This window comes from Gavialis gangeticus, unplaced genomic scaffold, assembly GCF_001723915.1.
Source record: "Gavialis gangeticus isolate Ggan-Ray unplaced genomic scaffold, GavGan_comp1, whole genome shotgun sequence".
NCBI lineage: Eukaryota > Metazoa > Chordata > Crocodylia > Gavialidae > Gavialis > Gavialis gangeticus.
The window spans coordinates 74,007,655-74,017,762 of NW_017728992.1; the positions used below are offsets into that span (position 1 = coordinate 74,007,655).

Here is a 10,108-nt window from a genome sequence, read left to right on the forward strand (position 1 = left end):
GTGTGTGTGTGTGTGTGTGTGTGTGTGTGTGTGTGTGTGTGTATACACACACCTGCCTAGGATTGTCACCTTGTTGTGGTGGAGAGGCTTGCATGTTCCAATGACCACCTGGAGCTTATGCTGCTGGTAGGGGCACGCATGGTGGTAAGGTTGAGGGGGAGGTTCCAGACAGAGAACAATCCAAGAAGTCCTCACCAGTGGAGCAGGTGGAGGAAGGCTGTGGCCCCAATGGCTGTGAAGGTGGAAGAAACCACAATGGGGAAGTGGCCCCAGTCATCTCGTGGTGCTCGGGCCAGGTGCCAGATGATTGGAAGATAGCCAACATGCTCCCCATCTTTAAAAAAGGGAGGAGGGAGGACCCAGGCAACTATAGGCCTGTCAGTCTTACCTCAATCCTAGGGAAACTCTTTGAGAAAATCATCACGGAGCACATCTGTGATGGGCTGGCCTCAGCGATGATGCTCAAGGGCAACCAGCACGGTTTCATTAGAGGCAGGCCATGTCAGACCAACTTGATTGCCTTTTATGATCAGGTCACAAAAGCACTGGATGTAGGTGTTGCCATGGATGTAGTCTTTCTGGACTTCAGCAAGGCCTTTGACACTGTCTCCCACCCCATCCTCATTAAAAAATTGGGTGACTGCGGCATTAATGCCTACACAGTCAGATGGATTGCAGATTGGCTAAAGGCTCATACTCAGAGGGTGGTGATGGACGGGTCATATTTGACCTGTGGAGAAGTAGGCAGCGGAGTCCCCCAGGGCTCGGTCCTTGGGCCCGCGCTGTTCAATCTCTTTATCAGCAATTTGGATGATGGGGTGAAAAGCAACCTGTTTAAAATTTGCTGATACCAAAATTTGGGGTGAGGCGAGCATGCTAGTAGGAAGGGAAAGACTGCAGCAAGACCTGGATAGGTTACAGCGGTGGGCTAACAAAAACAGGATGCGTTTCAACATTGACAAGTGCAGGGTGCTGCACTTGGGCAGTAGGAACCAGCAGAACACTTACAGAATGGGAAACTCCCTTCTTGAGAGCACAGAGGCAGAAAGGGATCTTGGAGTCATTACTGACTCCGAGATGAACATGGGCTGACAATGTGAGGTCACAGTTGGCAGGGCTAACCGCGCCTCGTCATACATCCACAGGTGCATCTCAAGCAGGGCCAAGGAGGTGATCCTTCCCCTCTAGGCAACACTGGTCAGGCCACAGCTGGAGTACTGTGTCCAGTTCTGTGCACCCCACTTCAGGAGGGATGTGGACAACATGGAGAGGGTCCAGAGGAGGGCTACCTGCATGATCTAGGGACTACAGGGCAGACCCTACAATGAGAGACTGCGGGACCTGAACCTGTTCAGCCTTCACAAGAGAAGACTGAGGGGGGACCTGGTGACCATCTACTCACTAGGGGCCACCCGAAGGGTTTGGGAGAGACCTTGTTTCCCCTAGCGCCCCCTGGCATAACAAGGAATAATGGCCACAAGTTGTTGGAGAGTAGGTTTAGACTAGACATCCGTAAGAATTACTTCACAGTCAAGGTGGCCAGGATCTGTAACCAACTTCCAAGGGAAGTGGTGCTGGCTCCTACCCTGGGGGTCTTTAAAAGGAGGCTTGATGCCTACCTGGCTGGAATCATTTGATCCCAGTTTTTTCTCCTGCCCAGGCAGGGGGTCGGACTTGAAGATTTCCAAGGTCCCTTCCAACCCTACTTCTACGATTCTATATGATCGTGGTTCGCCATGCACTGAACCTGGCCACCAATCGCCAAGATCATGCGTACCTGACTGTGCACTCGGGTTCCCATGTTAAACATGCCATATGCAGGCTTCCATCAGGTCCAAAAGCCCTGTGGTGGAGGACTGGTGATGGGGGCAGAGCTGTTAGGGCAGAGCTGATACCTGGGGGCCCCCAGCCAAGAATCTGCACACAGGTGGCGGATGAGCAATGATTGTTGGGCACCTGTGTTGGGACAGGGGTGTGCTTCGGCAGCTGTATCCGTGACCAAGCAGCCCTTTTTAGGATACCCTCTGCTCACCCTGATGGGGAAGGGGCTAGAAAAGGTGCCCTAAAAATAGGTTGGGAAGCCACATCCAGCGGGAGCACCATTCCTGTGATCGAAATAAGAAAAAGCTAAACTTCAGAACCTGGAATGTGAGAAGGCTTATCAATAACCCAAAGAGCGATCACCCAGAAAGACAAACTGCCATTGTGGCTCGGGAGTTAGTGAGGCATAACATCGACATCACGGCTCTCAGCAAAACATGACTCACTGGGGAGGGACCGCTAATGGGGGTCAATGAAGGGTACACCTTCTTCTGGAAAGGAAAACCAGACCACAACCCCCATATCCATGGAGTTGGTTTTGCCATCAGGAACAAGATCAATGATGTGCTCCTCAAACTCCCTTTAGGTGTCAATGAAAGGCTGATGACCCTTCACCTGCACCTCAGACAAAACCAATGCACCACTGTCATCAGCGCATATGCTCCAACTCTGGATTCCAATGAGGAAGTCAAGGAACGGTTCTACTCCGATCTTGACAATGACCTTGACTTCATCCCCAGGGATGACAAGGTCATTGTCCTGGGTGACTACAATGCCCGGGTTGGACATGACCATGAAATCTGGAGCGGAACTATCAGCAAGAATGGCATAAGGAAGGCCAATGCCAACAGTATCCTGCTCCTAACCAAATGCACCCAACACGGCCTGATTGTGATGAATACTGTCTTCCATCAGAAAGACCAGCTCAAGACCATGTGGAGACATCCAAGGTCAGAGCACTGGGACTTCTTGGACTACATCATCTTCTGAAGTAGAGACCTGAAGGATGTGCTCATCACGAGGGCCCTGAAGGGATCTGAAGACTGCTGGATGGACCACTGACTTGTGCATTCAGTGATGAACATCTGCCTAGCACCAAGACATTGGAAGACCCAGAAGGCCACCTGGAGATGACTGAATGTCGCAGCTATGAAGAACCCTGGACAGTGGGAGGAGTTCTAGGCCCAGTTGTACAGTACACTGGAGCAAGTCCCTGCTGCTGATGACATCTCCATTCAGGCACACTGGGAACAACTCAAGTCCACTGTCCAAGTGGACTATGCCCAGACTATTGGGTTTGCATCATGAAGGAACTAGGACTGCTTCAATGCCAGTGACACTCAGATTTGCGATCTCTTCTAGTGGAAGCGTGCAGACTTCATCACCTGGCAAAGCCATCCACAAACTCAGCGAAAGATAGCAGTGTACCACCAGCTGAAGGTTGAGGTCCAGAGATGTATCCATGACATGAAGAACCACTGGTGGGTGGAGAAGGTGTGTGTGATCCAGGACTACACCAACCAGTATGACATATCTAACTTTTTCCAAGATAATCTATGGACCCTGCTCCATTGGACAAAACCCCCTCCTATCACAGGACTGTTCCTGGCTTCTCAAGGATGACGATGCCATCTGTCTACATTGGAAGGAGCATTTTGAACTCCTCCTTAACCGGGAGTGTACCCTATATTGGAGGAGACCCTCCAAGCTGTCCCTCAGTTCCCTGTGGTGGATTCCCTTGGCAATCCACCAACTATCGGTAAGCTGAAGTGGGCCATCCAACAGATGAAAACCAACAAAGCCTGCAGGCCAGATAGTATACCTACAGAGGTCTACCATGCTGGTGGCTTCCAGCTCACATCATGACTCCACCAGGTTATCCTCTGCCTTTGGGATGAAGAGGTCATCCCCCAGGGATCTCAAGAACACAACCATTTGTTCATGACCTACAAGAAGGGGAACAAATCTGATTGTGGGAACTACAGGGGGGTTTCCCTCCTGTCCATTTTGGGATAAAATCCTGGCCTGCATCCTCCTGAACTACCTTTGTCCCATCACTGAGGAGATTCTTCCCAAAATGCAGTGCAGCTTCTGACCATCCCAGGGCACTTAATTGCCAGGCAGATCCAAGAAAAATGTCGGGAGCAAAATCAAGAACTCTGTTCCTCACCTTCATTGACATGACCAATGCCTTCGATTCCCTAAATCATGAAGCTCTGTGGACCATCCTCCAATGCCTTGGCTGCCCGCTGAAGTTTGTCACCACGCTGAGACTCCTGCATGACAACATGACTGCCACCGTCCTGAGTGGCAGATCTGAAACCAACACCTTCCGCATCCAGACTGAGGTTAAACAAGGTTGTGTGATCACCCCCACCCTGTTCACCATCTACCTGACTGTCATCATCCATCTCATCCGAGATGATCTACCATCTGACATCAGTATCCACTATCGACTGGACAGGATGCTTTTCAAATCTTGTGCATTTCCAGACAAAAAAAATGAAACTCACCACCAAGGACATCCATGACTTAGTTTGTGGATGATTGCTGCATAATGGCTCACTCCGCACAGGATGTTCAAGTGACCCTAGATCTCTTCAATGTATCATATAAGAGACTTGGCCTGTCTCTGAACATCATGAAGACAAAGGTTCTCCACCAACCCTCTCCCCACCCCAGCCAACTGAACATCCCTTGTGCCATTTACATAGATGAGGAGGCTCTGGAGCATGTGGAGCACTTTCTGCATCTCGGCAGGCACCTCTCTCAATGGGCTACCATCAATGAAGAAGTACAGCACTGGGTCAACTGCACCAGTGCCACCTTCTTCAAGCTGCAACACTGTGTCTTTGAAAATAGAGATGTTCAGAAGTCAACGAGGGTCCTGGTTTATATGGTTGTCGTGCTGACCACTCTCCTCTACTGCAGTGAAGCCTGGACTTTCTACCGATGCCACATTAAGACCCTTGAGAGCTTTCATTAGCAGTGTTTGTGTCAAATCCTGGAGATCAAAAGGGAGGACCACTGGACCAGTGCAAGCGTCCTCCATGAATCTGCATCCTCCAGTATTGAAGCCTTGCTCTTGAGACATCAACTCCGATGGAAGGACCACTCCATCCAGATGACTGAGAACTGCCTCCCTCTCCAGATTCTCTTTTCTCAGCTCTCCATTGGCCAACACTCAAAGGGCAGCCAAAGGAAACAGTACAAGGACATGCTCAGGGTCGCCCTCAAGCACGGAGGCATCAACACCAACAGCTGGGAGGAACAAGATGCTGAATGGTCAGCATGGCACCACCTTGTCCACCCACGCACGCATCACTTTGAGACCCAACAACTGGATACCCAGGCAGAACGGCAGCATCAGAGGAAGGAGAAGGAGACCAACCTAGTGCTGCAAATCCCACTCCCCTGTGCAACAACATGCCCCCATTGTCAAAGACTGTGTGCATCCATAATTAGGCTTCTCAGTCACCTGAGGACCCAGCAAGCCTGACAGACATCATCCTCAATTTTGAGGGACTGCCACACACACACACACACACACTTTGGTTAGTCTATGCAACTGGCGAGCTTCAAACGTTCAGTCTTGAGCTGCTCGGCCTCTGGTGTGTGGGCTTGTCTGTTGCCTCGTCCCTGGAATTGTCTATTCCAGATAGGCGCGGGGACTGCTCCTAGGACCTCTCTCACCTGCCACGACTTTGCTCGTAAATTTCAGTGGAGGAGGTCAACTACTTAAGCTTATCCGGAGCTGGGACTCTTGGGGTGATGGTCTTCTGCGAGGCTCCGCTGTATTTTTCTAAGTGCTACCCAGGGCTGCTCCCAGCCACTCTGGTTCTCTCTTTACTCAGTCCCTCGCCGAGTGGTTGCCCAGCAGAATCCTGTCCTCTGCAGCCCTTCTCACTGCTTATATTTTCGGCTCCCTGCCGGGATGGACTCTGGGGTTCTCCCCAAACCCGTGCCAATCCCACCTGGACTGCCAGGTCCTCTTTCGTTCCCCTCTCTTCCAGGTGGTTTTTATCGCTGGACTCCGTCCCCGGATCCTCACACCCGGCTCCACTGTTGCGAGCCCAGGCATCTGCTGCCTCTCCCCAGGCGTTCTCCTTCCCGCAGCTGAAGGGTGTCTTCCTGCCTCATGGCTGGCCGCTGGCCCCTTCTTCGCCTCCGAGCAGGGCCCCAAGAATGCCTCCACTTGTAGCTCTGCTCCAGCTCTCTCCCCCCCCCCGCTCCTCTTCTCTCAGGGTGCTCTTTATGCCCCCGTGCCGGCTCCGATCGTCATTGATCGCAGCTGGCCGCAATTTCAAAAAGACGTGGCTAATCAGCCGCGTGGGTCCCACCGCCTCTTCTGGTCCTTCCGCGTCGTCAGCTGCAGGTAAGGAGATCGTTGTTTTTTCTCTTCTCCCCTCATTTCCCCGGTCCTGTTTTGGGTCCCGGGGTTCCCCTTTTGCCCTTCGGGGGCTATACCATGCCATTACCCTGTGACAGTCTATAAGATACAAATCTATCCTACGTTCTCAAAGAAACAATGGAGAAACAATGGCCAGAGACAAGACATTTCTTGATAAGCCATTTCGAGAGAGAAAAATCTAAGAGTTATTGAACTGTTACCTGACAAGTTGCTACTTCAAGGTATTTGGCAGGGTGACTCAGCTGGTTTGCTAAGGATTAGGAGCAGACTTCAGAAGGACACTAGAAAATTAATAACTCCCTCCAAAATTGGGAGTGTAAAAGGTTATTCAATCACCAGGACTATTCATAGAGAGCTTTCAGAGACATGGAAGGCTTTAGGTAAGATCCAAGCATGCCATCCTGCTGTGGTTTTTATCCTTTTCTTTTTTTTGCTATGTACTTTCATATGCCAAGACAATGTGGGTATGGACACACAAAAGTCTTTCAGCACAAATGCTCCAACTTTTGCCATGCATTTGAATGGCTCTCAGCTCCTGCACGTAAGTCATACCAGCTGCTGCCCAGCTGAAACAGGCTCCAAGTGTTTTGTGCCTGTTTAGGAAAGAGGTGCTTTAGAGTCATTTCAATCAGCTTTGGTTAGAGACTGCTGGAGGGAAGTTTCTTGCTTGTGCTAACAGTTTAAGAACAGGATGGTTGCCACCTCAGAACCAAGGGTGAGAGTGAAGCCTGTCATCTGAGCGTTATGCTTGAGAGGACCTACAAAAGTGTTTAATATACTGCATGCATGTTGTACAAGTATGGCAAGGCAGTAAGAATAAGGACTAGCATAACCTGGAGATCAAATTTAAGATGGGTAACTTGTGGAGGTCCACTCTTCAATTAGGGGAGGTAGGAGTGATGTGAGAGACTGGAGGAAAGCACAGCACGTGACCACCTTAATAAGATATTTGCATCAGTAAAGATAGAGATGTTTCTTTTCACCTACTATAACTTGACAGGCTCCCTAATTTCACATTTAGTCTATTTCTTCTGAAATTGTTCAATTACCTCTTTCTTCTCAAACCTCAGTCCAGGAAAGACTTGCAGCACTGATCTAGGTCATCTGTCCTCATTTCACTTCACCCTGAATTACAAAACAGGTTTATCTGGGTTCTGTTAGTTATACAGAATCAATTTTGAACTCAGATAAAAGCATAGATCAAAGAAATTAAAATAAACAAAGGCAAACAAGAAAGAGGCATCTCTGATTCTTCATACACAATTTTCCTATTCTGTGTATGTATAAGCTTTTGCTGTTTCATATGTACACTATTTTCATTGCATAGAAAGGAAAAGAAAGGAATTATGACAACCAACAGTTTCACAGCATTTTAAACCCACAGTAACACGGCATTTTAAAATACATAGAGATAAGTGCTGAAAAAAGCTGATTTTTATATGCTTACTTTTGATATGGTCCTGATGAGCTTTTCTTTTTTGTCTGCCTCATATACAAATGAACCTAGGAAGAGACAGGCTAGCATGTGTGGCCACCATTCAGTTTTCACTAGTTCTTAATTGTTCTGGGGGGGAAAAAACTCCTTAAAGTTCTGCAGGGGAAAGCAAACCAACCAACCAACCAAGAGTTTAATGACTAATTCAGTACAATGTCCAAGATGAGATCTACAGCCTTCTTATTAAACATTGTGCATGTGTGAAATTTAACTTGAAGCTAAAAAGCAAGCATGAATTATGCAGAATGCTGAAAAAAGAGAGAGAAAATACTTACAGAGCCCTCGGAAGTTGCAGGGTGGACTAAATACTGTAAATCCAAAAAGGAATTAGACAGCAGCTATGTTGTATTGTACTTCAGGGAAGGAGGGAGGCGTGTCAAAGAGATGAATCTACATGATTCTGCACGCTGCCAATGCAGAGAGCATCACCATTTAACTAACATTTTATAGCAACCAGGAAGAACTGAAGAAAAGGAGTAAGTTTAATAAAAAGAAGTGAGCCTTCTGGCAACATTAAAGTATCTCACTGTTGCAGCCAAAAACATCAACTTAAATGAATAGTACAGGCTGGCAATAGAGAAGAAAAAAACAAAACACTAGTGTTCAGATCCTAATAGGTTTGATTTGATCTGACTTTGAGGAACAAGTAATACCTGTTGGAAAAAGTTAAACAGTTATTTTTAGAAATAATGCCTGTCATTCTTAGCGTTTCCCTTCCTTCACTACACTTACTGAAGGAAAGACTCCACCTTTGATTCTCAAGTTTTTATTTATTTACTTGGCTTATGCAATATGGTTGTGTCTATAAACAAATTTTATATTGCTTTAATTAGGTAGTATAATTAAAAGACCATAACACACTTTCTAATTATGACACAGCTTTATTCATATGAAGGCAACTCATACTGGTTTAGCTCTTCCTGAATGCAGTAGGATATGAGTAGGTTACCTTAGTTTAACTGGTATAAAAGTTGTGTGTAGACCAGGCTTTAGAGTTCTTGCTTAGGTTATATTTGGTTTATGCCATCACAAAGCAAAGGGAAATCTATGGATCTGGGTTTCATTATTTCCAGGAAACAAGCCAGTAATGCACAGAATAAGCATGTGTTGACTTGTTGAAAGGATGCAGTGAAATATTTCTCTTCTTACTAATTGATGTAAACATGAAGAATGTCTGGTCTGCACCTTGCTAATAGTAAAACACACCTTTGAAACACAGAGACTCTTCAGTTACAGCAAGGGTTGGTTTTCCTAATAAATGGTGGGTCTTTCAAAGTGAAGATCTTCCTAATGGAACCATTAATCAACTAACAATTTCTTTAAAAACATAACCTTGAGAAGCTCTCTCCTGAGCAGAGAGTGTTAGTGATTGTCCAGATGCCAGTCAGATTGAAGTGGTAGGACCCCTTGTGGCCGCATAGATGACTTCAGCATTTTTGGCTCCTCACTCGATGATTCTCCATGGGAAACGGCTTCCATTGTAGTCAACATTCAACAAATTGCAAGAGAAATTCAGCCCCTCCCAAAATCTGACAGTAACTAAAAATGGCTAAAGAAATAAGAGTCTAATCTAGTCCTCCTAATCTTGTAGCTTCAATAAAATTCTACATGTGAAGTGCTGGCAGGTTCATCTATGTTAGTAGGGATGAAAGTAGTTTCACACTCCAGTAACAGTCTCATTTTTATAAGTCAGTCTATCCTGAGTTAGCTTGTATAACTTTATCTCAACTGCATAGTTGGTCCAATAAAGGATATCACTCTAAGAAATCGTATCCTGCAAAGGCAGCAATGTTATTGAACAGATGGACCAGAAAATGAGAATGGTAAGTCCTGTGTTTGATACTCAAGCAAATAAGTGAGACCCTAATGAACAGCTTTCTTTAAGTATGTAGCATGCAAAAATAAAACTCTTACCTCTGTGTGTTGTTGTTATTATTCGACTTTGTTTATGGCAAAAGTGGTGAAGGAGAAACTCTGAACTATGAGATATCCTTCTTAATTGTTGTAAAACAAGGACTTAAGCAAAACAGTATCTAAGTTCATTAAACATGTGTAAATTAGGAAATGGTACTAACAGGCTAAAAATTAACTCTTGGTTCAGAAGTTTATGACAGGTTTTAAGCTGATCTGTCAAATAATAATCCAAGCTAGGAAAAAAAAAATCAAGGCACTGTTTCCTTCTACTTCATTCTAGGCCATCTTTTCAAGGATACTAGAATCTGACAGTGATCTAAGTGCCTGAATTTGCTAAGTGCCAAGTATTTAGGGCTCTTCCTCTGCTAATTATGGCACTTGGAAAAAAAGGAGAATGAAAAAAATAATATCACACCAGACCATAACAGAATTCCCCCCCCCCCCCGGGAAAAATTTTTTTTTTAATT

General features: G+C 46.4%; 1 protein-coding gene across 4 annotated transcripts in view; it reads right to left on the bottom strand.

Annotated features, from left to right (window-relative positions):
• Positions 1 to 10,108, bottom strand: part of CNDP1 (carnosine dipeptidase 1) — a 70,445-nt gene that overhangs the window by 55,654 nt on the left and 4,683 nt on the right. The window contains exon 1 of one of the 4 annotated variants that reach the window (XM_019524360.1): positions 9,642 to 9,736. The exons of the other annotated variants lie outside the window; for them this stretch is intronic. The gene's annotated coding sequence lies outside the window, so the exon portion shown is untranslated. Of the gene's footprint in view, positions 1 to 9,641; positions 9,737 to 10,108 lie in introns of those variants that run through there. 4 annotated transcript variants of the gene reach the window in all.